At 39.8% G+C, this 14,155-nt stretch overlaps 1 protein-coding gene across 1 annotated transcript in view; it reads right to left on the bottom strand.

Annotated features, from left to right (window-relative positions):
* The window catches only part of ntsr1 (neurotensin receptor 1 (high affinity)), a 109,788-nt gene that overhangs the window by 59,118 nt on the left and 36,515 nt on the right, over positions 1-14,155 (bottom strand). The window lies entirely within an intron of this gene.

Genomic DNA, 14,155 nt, shown 5'->3' with positions numbered 1-14,155 from the left:
GGGCTGCACTGAGGCGGGATGTGCCAAAAACTTTCCCATTCTCGTTAGCTCACGTTAGGTTGCCTCATCATTTTTTAGATAAGCTAGCAAAATCATAAAATAAGAGGTTTTTAGTTAGCCTAATCTTAAGCCATTTTTACACACTGATCGTATTGGGCCACTACAAAGTTCAAGGAACACTGACTTCATGTTTTGTCACAGAACCAAACAGAACATCATGCTGCTCCAGTATGTGATTTCAGACAGCATGCTGGCATCTTGAAAGCAAAAGAGGCGTGACAGATGTGACTTGTAACACAACAGCGTCAGCTTCAAGTATAACATACAACATATGTGTCAACAGGGCTTTATAAACAATAACAATGGTGATAACATGGCATTGACAATTATTTACTGTTACTATGACACTGTTATATGGCGGCTGATCTTGTCCTCTGCTTGAAAATTACGGACCTCACAGATTTCACTGTTGTTCTGATTTGCAGACATTTTCAACCTCTTCACTGAGTTAGCTGGTAATCATTCTCGGAACCCATTGGCTGTATGCGGCGTCTGACTTCCGGCAGACAGCGATACAGCCTCTGGGGGCAGACCCCCAATTTTTTGGCATTCCAGTTTGAGGAGGCAAATTTCCGTTTCCGCTTTCCATTTATATATAAGTAAATATGCTGAACCATTGCGATGGATTCAGAGTTTGCAGTGACGCCAATTATGTTCCGCCTTGTTAGTTCACCGCATGGAGCGTTTAACCTGGCAACAACTGCAGCCGGCTCAAACGTGATTGGTCAATATCACGCGGACTACAAACAGCCTAGCACCGGAAACCGGGTTCTTCCGCTCTTCTTCCGGAGGCAAGATCTCCGGGGTTTGCCTACAGACTCTACATTCACTGCATGTAGAGTCTGTATATAGAGACTAGCTGCTAATAGCTACTTTTAAAATCTGCTGCAGTGGGTTGCACGCATAACATGTCATCAAAATATCACACTTGTCCTGTCACTGGTTCCATCCTGCTGGGTGTCCCTTCTATACGGAACCCCGTAAAGGTCAAGTTGGGAGATTTTGCGTCCCCTCACAATAGTTTTGCATTCCCTTGCAGAAACGTTTTGGATTCCCATGAGCCACCGCTGGCACCTACTCTTAGATGCCTGCATTGATCGGTGACCAATGTAAACTTGTCTAAAGCTGGGGCCCATACCAGGTCAAATTGTGTGTCACTCTTGCCTGGCAAGAAGTCACATCCCGTTATTTCCTCTGTAAACCTAACGTTACAGCAGTCTACAAGCATGCTGTGTCAATAAATCAGCTCAGCCACTGTAGCCTAATATTTAGTCTAATAACATCATGCTACAGCAGTAATAACGTCAGCTTTAGTCAAATGACTCCAGCTCTTTAGGATTCTGGCGAGAATGCCAGGGTAAGGGTCAAAGGCAGAGTAAGACAAAGTAAGGGGCTGTACACATGCTGCGTCTTCTGTGCCATCAAATCTATTGTTTTCAATATAGACATGGGGAAGGCGCTTAAATGCCAGGGTGATGGCGTCATGGCGTGCATGCGTTCCTAAGCACCTGTTTTTCAGGACTGTGCCCTGAGATTCAACTTTCAGAACTCAGCAGCGCACACTGCAAGTCATGTGACCAACCAATACCAACCACAGCCGACAGACATTTTTCCCTTCATGCGTAAATATCAGTCTGTGATAAATATGTAGAAGAAGTTGATAATTTCAGTGCACGGCTGCCAGAGCTTTACATCTGTCCCATGGGCGGCTGTGACAGGGCAGAGCGGGTCGTCCATCAATTGGAAGATTGGCGGTTTGATCCCCGGCTCCTCCAGTCTGCATGTCAAACTATCCTTGAGCAAGATACTGAACCCCAAATTGCTCCAGATGCCTGTTCCATTGGTGTGTGAATGTGAAGAAAAAACTGAGTAGCAGGTGGCACCTTAAATGGTAGCCTCGGCCCCCGGTGTATGAACATGCGTGTGTGAATGGGGGAATGTGACTCGAAAGGCGCTATACAAGTGCAGGTCCATTTACCATCCATTTACCATTTTCAAAAGGCCTACACACAAACAATCCCTGCAAGAAGATCAGCTCTGCACTCAAAATTTCAGGTAAATTAGGCAATGATATGGTGTTTCTTAAGGTTGCATAACAACCTCAGACGCCACCTGCTGTTGCGCTCTTGAAAGCTGGCACAAAAAAACCCCACAAGGGTAGCACCCAGCAGCCAACCGCATGTTTTCCAGATGATTAAAGACGCAGCATGTGTATGGCCCTCTAAGGAGAGCCATTCCTTTGCCAGGATTCGCAAATTTGCCCACTGTACAGCCTGTTTACACACGACTGTGCTGCTAAATATGACAACAATACCATCATAAATTAAAGTGATGACATCACACTGATTGGATTGATAAGCAACAGTGATGAAATGGCCTAGGGGAGCAAAGTGGAAGACCTCCTGACAACAATTTCTATCATAATGTCAATAACACAAAAGAAACCATTGTCGACTTTAGGAAGACCATAGGGAATAAATTCCCATATCAATCAACAGGATCATCTGTTGAAATTGAAATTCCTGCGCAGACACACTCACATGGTCCCTCAACATCAATGTCATTCTCAGGAGGGCACAGCAAAGGTTGTGCTTCCTACATAAATAAATGGGAAGATAATAAAACTGGCCATTAAGTTACATGTTAGGTTACACACGTTGTTAAGTCTCATCTGGCTTAATCATACCCAATCATGCCCATGTCTGGGGTTCTTGTTATTATCCAATGTTGTATAGTAGCAGAGTGTTGCACACTCTGACTCCATATGCATTAACAGTGTGTGACACTTGTTTCTTACTTGCAAGTCTACTGCTAGTGATCTGCAACTCTCTACAACCCCTGGTGTGCATTACGTAAGGGATAATGTATAATGAGCCGGTGAATCATTAAATCAATCAAATTTAGCTTCTGTTTTGTATGTGAGAATTATATGATGTGAGGTGAAATAAAATAAATCAACCTATGTAGGCTAGGTCACATTAGAAAGTGGCACTGTAAAATTCATCAGCCTGTCTTTGGAAATACCTCATTTGAGAAGCTAACTGCAAATATCCGTGGTTCAAAAACATTTTTTCTGCCATGCTGCCATAATGTTTCACTTTCTGTATGTATTCATGTTAAATACTTGTGACATGAAGAGACCTTGGGGATGTTTCAAGACAGCTGTGATGGAGTTGGGCTGACTTACAAAGTACTGTAACTAATAGTATAATAGTTTGGCTGTTGTGTAATTATTGATGCAGAAAACACACCAATCAGCAGCAAAGTGCAGCTCCCTGTAATTATTTTTTCTACAGCATGTTCATGTGTTTCAGGCAGGAAGAAATTATTTGTAACAAGGACATGTCATAGGAGTCAAAGGACTCTCTTTACGGATCATCTGCAGGGAATTGTCTGGCCGCAATTTGTCCTAAAAGATAAACTTTAAACAACTTTGCTACAGAGTCAAATGGCTGCAGCTTTCCACAGACATTGCATGGTAGTTTGTCTAAGGCTTTATTTTGCCACTGGTGAGTGTGTTTTCTGTGTCTATATATGATTTAACCTGATTACATTCACATATGTGTCTCTTTGCCTGGGTCTAGACTTTGGAATCCACCCAGTTGACTGATTAGTTTGGCATCATGACATGAAACAGTGCTTATTTGGTTGAAATAAAAAGCCAATGAGCGATGCAGAGGGGGCTAACAATAAGTCAGTCAGCACTATGAGGGGATTAATGTCATTGTCAAACTGTTGTCAAGCATTGACAGGTGGTGTAGCAGTGTTGTATCAAGACGTGTTCCCACACCAAATAGTGTTTCCCTCCTGTAAAAGTAGTGTGTCCTCTAGGTGGTGTGGGCTAAGGGCTTGATTCAGGTTTAGGTAGAAGTAAACCCATATTGATAGGGAAACGGTCTTCGACAGAACACCGGAACCAATGAGGAGTACAACAATGGCGAGAGCTGTAGAAAATATAGGCCCTGCTATCGAGGCTGTTCTAAATCAACATGTTTTCACAATTTCACCCGACATTGCAGTTTGTTTTACACTGCCCTGCTCCACTCTTAAAACCCCGGCAAAACAGATTAACAAATTAATTGGACTTAAAATGACGTTAGGCTACATCACTCATTACTTCTTATTCTTTTCAAAAGAAATATTACTTTACGAAGTACAGTAAAAGTTTAGTTAAAAGCCCAGTCTCAGTTAAACGCCCTGTCTGTTTTACTGGCCTGGTGTAGCTACACCTTTTGACACATAAAGGCCTGTCCAAATTAGATGCCTGGTCTGGTTGCCAAGCAGTTAATTTTTTATAGTTCTTTGGATGTATAAAAATGAATTGTTGACTACCCATTTGAGCTAACGCTAGTTAGCTGCTTAGATCGCACATACAAATATAAATGCTTAAACTTTGTCAACATTGAGATGCTACACATTGTTAGCTTTGTTTAGTTCATTTTACTGAAACCATAAGCACCAGAGAAGAACATATGTCATTAAGATTTACTGGTGAGATGAAAAAACAGGGGTGACTCCTGACCTCTGAAGCTGTCATAAAGTCAGAACATGTGTCCACTCTTTGATTTCCCCATATGTTATTCATATTCCTTTAGTCCATAAAAGTTGTGTTGTGTCGGGACTCTCATGTCCCATGAAACGAGTGCCATAACATAACACATAATTGATATGTTATCTGACTGAAGCCTAATTTTTTACACAAGAAACATTCATACTGATTCCAGTAAACAATTTGATAGTATTTCCCATCTTCGCTGAGCAACAGTTTTGTGTGAAAGGAATTAAAGGCCTGTCTCATATAGCCATCTGTCCTAAATATAAGCCTCTTGATCTCAGTGATCGATGCAATCAGTAGCCAGGGCTACTAAGTGTAGTTTTACGGTTATCACGGGTAAGTGAATCTAAGGCTAGATAGCGTGCAAATTATTATTTTTTCCTAGGGGTCTTCAGTTGCCTGTGACCAGTATTTCCCCAAGGCTCCTGAAAGACAGAAAGCCACCTGGGAGCAAATTTCATTACTTCTTTGTATCCTGCTGCTGTCCATGAATAATATCCAGTTTTGGTTGTTTAGCCAGTGTAGGGCTACAGCTGACCCCTGCAGCCAAGGACGACTCACCTTTGTTGGGGTGTATTTCCTGGAGCTTCACATATTGTGCTGTTGGTCATAGTAGAGTTTCAGAGCAGAGGTTTGTGTTTTTGATGTGTTTTTTGCAGTAAAAAGAGGTTTAGTTCTATTACCTGCAGCAATACTATTCTTGTCATCTTTCCGGCTGACAGAATCAAAGTTATGGCAATATTTCCAGGTGCTATGGTAAACGTTTTCATCTTCCTAATTAGCTTGCTGCTTTGTGACGTGCCTGAGCAGTGCGACGATCATGAAAATGAGTCTGCTGATCAATCAAACTTTATTTATATAGCAAAATAATGCAACACAAACTGCTTCACACAATAAAAACAAACACACACACGCACACACAAACACACACACACACACATACACACACACACACACACACACACACACACACATTTATAAAGACTGTAATTGTAAGGACTAAAATTGTAACAGGCTTTTTGAACTAAGGACCTGATGAAACGGAGGAATTAAGGAAACGCTATCAAGAGTGGGGAAACACCAGAGGCTTAAAATAGAAAACAATTTTAGATCTGTCAATAAATAAGTTAAAATAAATAAATAAATAAGTGATGAAAGAGAGGAATATGCCAGCTAAGAAGACAGATTAATAAAAAAAAGAATAAATACACATTAATCATAAATACAAAATAAAACACATTTCAATTAAAAGCCAGGCTAAAAAGATAGGTTTTGAGCTTGCTTTTAAAAACCAACACTCTCTGCTGCCCTCAGGTCTTCAGGCAGGCTGTTCCACAGACGTGGACCATAAATGATGCTTCACCACTGAGTTTTGCTCTAACTTTGGGGATGATTAAAAGGCCACTACCAGAAGACCTGTGGGTTCTAGAGGGTTCATACGATGAAAGCAAATCTGATAAATAGATAGGACTAAGACCATTGAGAGCTTTATAAACCAATAAAAGGATTTTAAAATCAATTCTGAAGCACACGGGAAGCCAATGCAGAGACTTTAAAATTGGTGTAATGTGCGCTCTCTTTCTGGTCCTCGTCAGCACACGTGCAGCTGAGTTGTGATGATGTGATGTTGTATTTCATGTATTTCAGTAGTGATGTGACAACAAATGTAATGTTGTAAGAAGTTGTTTGGTTTTGGGGTAACTGTAATATTATTACTGAAATTTCATTAATAATCAAACTACTTGTTACTGGAAAAAGTAATATTATTACTGATTTCTGCTTATGTATGAAAAAAAATCATAAAATTCAATTGCATTTATACTTATGTTCAATGTGGTCACAATGCCTCCCTGACCACCTCCAGAGGTGGACTTGCTCAAGTCACAATCCGTCTTCAATGCATTTTGGGTGCATTTACACATGTACTTTAATGTGGTGAAGGCCTATCCAAATGCAATCTGAATTTTAATGCATGTGTTAAGGGTCAGCGTTTAGTACTGTTCAAGTATCGTTTTTCGCAATGAGTAATATATAATGAGTAATTCTTTTCATTTTTTTTCATAATCATTTCCAATATTGTCAGTCATGATAGCACAATGGCTGAGCTAAATACCTTACTCACTAAGTGGCAGTTGGCAAGCTTGGCAACAAAAAGCTCTTGTGATCATGCCCCAAAGCACAGTGTGTTATCTACACAGCAGAAGCTATAATATCCCTCGCTCACATTTTTAATGTGTGGGTGTAATCCCTGAGAGTCTGCAGCTGGAGACGTGCTTTGACTGCTGAACGGAGGTGTGAGGGAGCTGCAGTTCACAACCAACAACAGGGCTAATGTTTTTCATGTTGAGCAGTTTGCATTGTCAGCCTTCTGGCAAAAAATGGTCACCTGGAATATCCATTAAGGAAGGGGATGGAAAATAAAAATAGACCTTCTATTTGTTTGCTCGTAAAAACAGCAACACGTGCCACAAATTGAAGCAATGGAAGTGATACATTAACCTAATGTCCTAATGTCCTATTTTGTTTTCATACAATCCCCCCTTTCACAACCGGGACAACCCTGGACCCAACACCAGTATGCACATATACAGACAGAGACGCACATGCACACTGCTGATTCAGTTTGAATAATAAATGATGCACAGTGGGGTGCAGCATGCCAGCCAACATGACTCTTTTGATGAGATGCCACTTAATGGTGTAGCACCAGACCAAACAATTACTGGAGATGAGGGCCAACAACCCCTAAATGTTTTTTTTACCTCAGCCTTCATGCCCTGATGATATTTCAATCACTGTTACACTTTTTGTTTAACAGTTTCAGTCCATTAATTTGTGCTCATTCGTGTTGCCTTTGTGTATGCCTTGTTTTTGTAAAGTCTGGCTGAACTCTCACTCAATTGTGAGCTGGCATATGCTGTTAGGCACATGTGCTATGTGTGCTATTACTATACAGGGACAGGCACACACATGACTGCACCATACACACATACACTGACAAAGACAGCACAAGGCCAAAACTCCACCTGCCCCTCCTACGTGTGTTTTGATTACTGTGCTTCACACCTTTTGAATGTTGTCCCCACACAGCTCAGCTTTCACCTTCTATCAGTTTGACAACTCTAATAGCAGATGGTGGATGTTTGGTTGGTGTTAACAGATTTGCTTCCATACCTGTAAGCTGTCTGTATGGATAAGGCAGCATTATTTTTTATTTTATTTTATCCAGCAACAGTTTGTCTTGAATGGTCTGTGAATACTTGTTGAGGTATGAGGACATGCCTAGAGCTGGCCTTTTCCAGAACAAATGTGGAAGCCTCTGAACTTATATTTAATTTTAATAGACTAGACATCTATGATGTTGGGTTTATAACTATATAATAGTGCTTTTAGTGGAAGTACAAATAAAAGTAAAATATTGAGTACAGTGCACCCGGAACATAGTGGGGAAATACACCAAATAAGACCACTATAAAATAAGGTACAATAAATTTCCGTAATGTCTTATTGTAGTTTGCTTCATATTCTTAAATGCCAAGTGCCATAAATCTAAATTATACTGATGAAAGGATTTTTTTTCTGCAAAGCACATAAAGATTTGGCACAGAAAGAATGGCAGCAAATTTGTAGTGGATTTGCTAGCAGTGGTGAAGGAAAATCCAATTTTCTTTTTCTTTGGTGAACTTTGACCTGCTGAATCCAACTACTGACCAACAGCAAGACATCTTAGTAGTGCATATCTTTCAGGGCAAGAAAGACTGGATCGTCCAAAGTTGGAGGAAGCTCTATTTCGCACCATGACATTTAACCTTCTCTGTTGGAATAGTTTGTCAACAGTAATGAGACAGGGGTCAACAGCACATGTACATCTTTTGGACAACCTTTGTGAACTTGTTGTACTGTTAGGAACAAACTTAGCTAACAAGTTTACAAGGTGACCATTAGCTCTAGGAGCACTATTTTACCTCTTCAGTTACTTTTTATTTAATGCGATGGTGTACATTTTTCACAACACTACACCACAAAACTTCTAGAATCATGTGGCAATCTTGCTATTGATTTAGGGACAATGACATGGCTGGATAGCCAGCTGGTTGTGATGCTAAACATACTGTCAAATTATTACTGTTTGTTAACCTTATGTTATGTTATTCTCGATGAATCTTGCTAGCATTGCATTAGCTATGTCTAAGCCAAAAGGTTCTCTATGAGCCAAGCAGACTGGATATATCTCCCTTTGCCAAGTTGTACTGAATCTAAGGTACGTCCTATTTACTGGAGTAGTGAGCAATATTTCCATTGCATCACAACCTAAATAATTGTTCCAAGTATAAGGTAAACCCTCAAAGGTCACCAAAAGAACTCAGTTATGACCTGTGAAAAATTTTAGTTTCTGACTGCAAAGCGTATGAAAATATAAACTAATGGTGTTAATTTTTTTCTTTGTCTATTGACCATGGTATGAAAAAAGTAAAACTGTATGCATCTGCGAGCCCATCAAGTTGCAGTTTACATCAATGCTGTAAAAACATGGGTACTTCAAACACAATTTACCCCTTGGCAGCACCTGGCAGATTATTCTTCTTTCTGCTCCCTTTCATTCAAATTTGGGAATGTTGTGTTTATATTGTATTTTTTTTTTTTGTTTGTTTTTTTCAATGAATGAAATAAAAAAATAAATAAATAAATAAAAAATACCCTGGCAGCACAGAAGATCTATACCATCAGCACAGTTTCAATTCGGGCAAAACTACATCCCCATCTGTTTCTGAAATATGATGTTATGTACTGACCAGAAAAGTGTTTTTTCAGAACATCATGATGTCACAATAAAGTTTACCTTTGAGCTTTGCGATATAAAATGTCATCATTCATTTTATCCTAAAAGCCATTAGTCAAGTTTTGTCATAATCAGTGTAAAAATTCTTGACTTCTGGCCAAAAACATGTTTTGTGAGGTCACAGTGACCTTGACCTTTGACCTTCAACCAACCAATTCTAATCAGTTAATTGTTGAGTCCAGGTAGATGTCTTTACCAAGTTTGAAACAATTCCATCAAACTGTTGTAAAGATATCTCATTCATGAGAATGCAATGGACAAGGTCACAGTGACCTTGACCTTTGACCATCAAATTCTAATCAGTTCACCCTCGACTCATAGTGTATGTTTTTGCCAAATTTGAGGAAATTCCCTCAAGACATCCTTGAGATATTGGATTCACAAGAATGGGACAGACGTACATGGACAACCTGAAAACATAATGCCTCCAACTATGGCTATTGCTGGCAAGGAGGCATAAAAATTAAAAACGTATTTTCAGTACTCAAAATAATGCAAATAAAATAGATCCTGCCTACTAGAATGACCATAATCAGGATCAGGTTTCCAAACCTGATTCCACCCTCCCGCCTTCCCTCATTCCTTACTGATTGCCTTCATGAAATAAAGTCCTGGTTCACATGCAATTTCCTCAAATTAAACAGTGATAAAACGGAAATGGCACTAAATCCACTCTAGCCAAAGCCCACACTTTCGCCATATGGATCGACAATTCTTCCATCCTCCCCTCCCCTCAGGTAAAGAGTCTGGGTGTCATCCTCGACAGCACGCTTTCCTTCTCATCCCACATTAACAACATAACCCGGTCAGCCTACTTTAATCTCCGCAACATCAACCGCCTACGCCCTATGCCATACTGGTTCACAGTCTTGTCACTTCCCGGCTGACTACTGCAACTCCCTCCTGTTTGGTCTCCCCCAGAAAATCCTCCATAAACTGCAGATGGTTCAGAATTCCGCCACCTGTATTATCACTAGGACCCTATCCACCAGTCATATCACACCCATCTTACAGCAGCTCCATTGGCTCCCCATCACCTACTGCATCCACTATAAGATTATACTTCTGAGCTACAAGGCCATCCATAACCTCGCCCCTCCGTACATCTCTGACCTCCTTCCTATCACCATACCTGCTCGCACCCTCAGATTCTCTTCTTCTATTCACCTCACTGTCCCCTCCGTTTGCCTCACTACCATGAGGGGCAGAGCATTCAGCCGCTCTGCTCCCCAAATCTGGAATTCACTCCCCCCTGACCCTATGATTCACTACCACACTTTAAATCTAGGCTGAAAACTCACCTGTTCAGGCTTTCCTACTCTCTTTGAGTGGGTAAGCCTGAACAGATGTTTTGTTTATGTTTGTTTTGTGTGCTTTTTAAACTGATATTTGTTTGTTTGTTTGTTGTAAAATGTTGAATTATCTTGTACTTTGTATTTTATTGTTTTTTTTTTCTGTAAAGCAACCTTGAGTGTCATGAAAGCGCCCAGAAATAAAATGTATTATTATTATTATTATCATTATTATTATTATTATTATTATTATTATCATAAATACTAGATTAAACAAACTACAAAGTTTCCAAATGTCACAACAGCAATATGTCAACAGCATGTTATGTTACTTTATAAACACTCTCAAATGTCAATATTGGTATGTACGTCAAAAAATGCAGTTTAATTTGAGCTCTAATACTTTATTGGTCATACTGCTACAGCTCCTAGTGGACTCGTTTAAGGGAATGTGTTGCTGAACATTTATAGCCCATATACTTGCAAAAAAAAGAACAAAAAAACAACAAACAAACAAAATAAAAAACACAACCCAATTTAATGCACTATGACTACTATGACTCTATTGGGAAACAGTTAGAGAGAGAGCACTTGCAAATGTGATCCAGAAACATGTTGGCAGTGATGAAAGTGCAGATGACAGTATCGTCCTCCTGAGAAGGTGTGCCAATTTCCTAATTATATTCAAGTGTGTGGAGCCAATTCCTCATTGTGCTCCTTATTTTAGAGACAATGAATTCATTTTTTTCACAGCACAGTGCCATTTATCTTTTTTTCTACAACTGAGACAAAGTAACCAACATTTTTAACACACACATACTCCGAGGGCTCTGCCTGTCATTGTAAAAAAAAAAAAAAGAAAGAAAGAAAAAAAAAGCTTCACTTTGTTTTTGCCTGCATAGCAGGAAATTCAGTCCAAAAGTATATTTCAGTTTTTCCTACTTCAGTAATCATATTCAGTATCTCATAATATACTGATGTTGTTAAGCTGGAGAACCTCATACTGTATTTCGTCTTTAACCACACATTTTGTCATTCTGTCACAAGATTTCCGGACTCATTGCACAATAATACCATTTCAGGAATTCCAGTCATTAAGTCAGAAATGTTTTATATCCTTGCTTACGTCGTACTACCTCATCATTTTCTCACCATCTCCATGGTTATAAAACAATCTTTTCCATCCTTCTTGTTCTTTCTTTCATACACATTAAATTACTGGACAGGCTATGGTGAGACAATGACACTGCTATGCTCTTCAACTTTCTATCAAATAGAAGCCAAGAAGGAAGAACACAAAGTCAATTTACCCACAAACAGCTGAGGAACAACATTAAATTATAACTGCTGCGCAGCAATGGTCGGGCCGGGCAATTTTAGGCAAAATTAGGCAATTCTGAGCAACACACACACAAAACAAAGCATATCACAACATAGAAGTTACATCATATAATTATGGCATGCCCTTCAAATTGTGGATGAGTGGCTGAAGTGATCAGACTCATAATATACAAAGGAAAGAAAAAACTCAAGAACAAGAAAGTAAGAATAACATTAACTGCTAGCAATTACGAACAAACTGGCCTGATCTAGCTTAAAGCTAAACATTATCCATGGTGACAAAGATGAAAACATTTTTTTAAAATGTAAAAGTAGCTATTGGATAGACTCTGCATATTGACTGATAGCTAAGCCAAATAAACAGGTAAAAGAGACAAGGGATAACAGGGAAAAGTGTTGATAAAGAGTATTTGTCTCTCTGCAAAACTGCCTGGATCATAATTATTTTAACCTTAGTAGTCTCTAATCCACATAGCATGATGCCTGAACATAGGACTTTCACATTAGAATGTCCGTTCTGCCTTAGCTGAGGCTTGAACTCACAACTTCTGAGACTGAGGTCTGTCCTCTATCTCAGTGAGCTAACTGGCAAGTGACAGTCCATGTGTGGCTTCACAAACTGACTAAGCCAAGCATCAGGGTGCCAGACAGTAGCCATCCATGCCATGGAAAAGCAAATTTCAAAGTGAAAGTTCCAAAGCTGTAGCACGTATGGTTGATTTGTTATGAATTTTCAAAGTTTTGAAATTTAGAGGCTTGCTGTAGCGCCACCATCAGGACTATTGTCTTGTGTTTCCAGTTGAGGACATCTGGCATGGGACTGGACCTTTATGAAAACTTTGGGTAGATTTTTCATATGGAAATGTTGCACGAGCTGAGGCTTGAATTCACAATCTTCAACACCAAGAACCATCCTCTATCTCACTGAGCTAATTGGCAAACAGACATGTCACATGTAGCTTCACAAATTGACTAAGCCAGTCACCTGTGTGCAAGACAGCAGCTGTTAGTGTGTAAAGGCAGATTTCAAACGGCTGTCAAAAATTCAGTTATTAAGACAAAAATCCGAAAATACACAAATTGCATCTAGACAGCATGGAGATGTTGGTAATTTGTTTTTAACAATGATTTATTGGCTCCATAAGTGAAAAACTGACGTTTAAAAATTCAGTTTTTGAGATAAAATTCTGATATTTTCCAAACATCATCTACCATGACTCCAAAATTTTGTTATTTTTTTTAATGAACATTGAAAATGTATTTAGCAAGAATTTGCAAGTGTATGTTTACAATACCGTTTACAGTCAAACATTTTGATGCACTGTAGGCTCAATTTCAGTTTGATGAAAGTTGCCAATCTGTAGCACATATGGTTGATTTGTTGTGAATTTTCAAAATTTTGAACTTTAGAGGCTTGCTGTAGCACCACCATCAGGACTATTGGCCTGTTTTTGCTGCTGAGGCAATCTGGCATGGGACTGGACCTTTGTGCAAAGTTTGGTGATTTTTCGCGCATGGGAAGTAGGATTTCCTCGGAAGAAGAAGAAGAAGAAGATGCAGCAAAACAGTAGGGTCCTGGCAGCACAGGCTGCCCGGCCCCTAATTAGGTACATTGGAAAGAAATGTCCACTCCCTTCCTTACAAAGTCTACTGTGTTCACACTGACTGTAGTCCAGTTAAGTTGAAGAAACGGCAGGATGTCTCTCTTTTTCTCTCTTTTGTAAATACACTGCACAAAAAAATTAAGGGAACACTCAATCGTCATAGTTGGGATATTAATCTGTCCATTTAAGGAACACAAGTGCTCCTCCAGGATGGCACGTCCATAGTTGCAGTCACAAGAAGGTTGGCTGTGTCTCGCAGCACATTCTCATGGAGACATGGAGGAGATACCAGGAGACTGGCTGTTACACAAGGAGAGCTGGACAGGGCGGTAGAAGGGCATCAACCCAGCAGCAGGACCGGTATCTGCTCCTTTGTGTGCAGAGGAACAGGTAGAGCACTGCCAGAGCCCTACAAAATGACCTCCAGCAGGCTACTGGTGTTCATATTTCTGACCAAACTCAG

Source organism: Epinephelus fuscoguttatus, linkage group LG7 (assembly GCF_011397635.1).
Source record: "Epinephelus fuscoguttatus linkage group LG7, E.fuscoguttatus.final_Chr_v1".
NCBI classification, from domain to species: domain Eukaryota; kingdom Metazoa; phylum Chordata; class Actinopteri; order Perciformes; family Serranidae; genus Epinephelus; species Epinephelus fuscoguttatus.
Note: the sequence above shows the minus strand (reverse complement) of the source record. Positions and strands in the feature narration are given on the sequence as shown.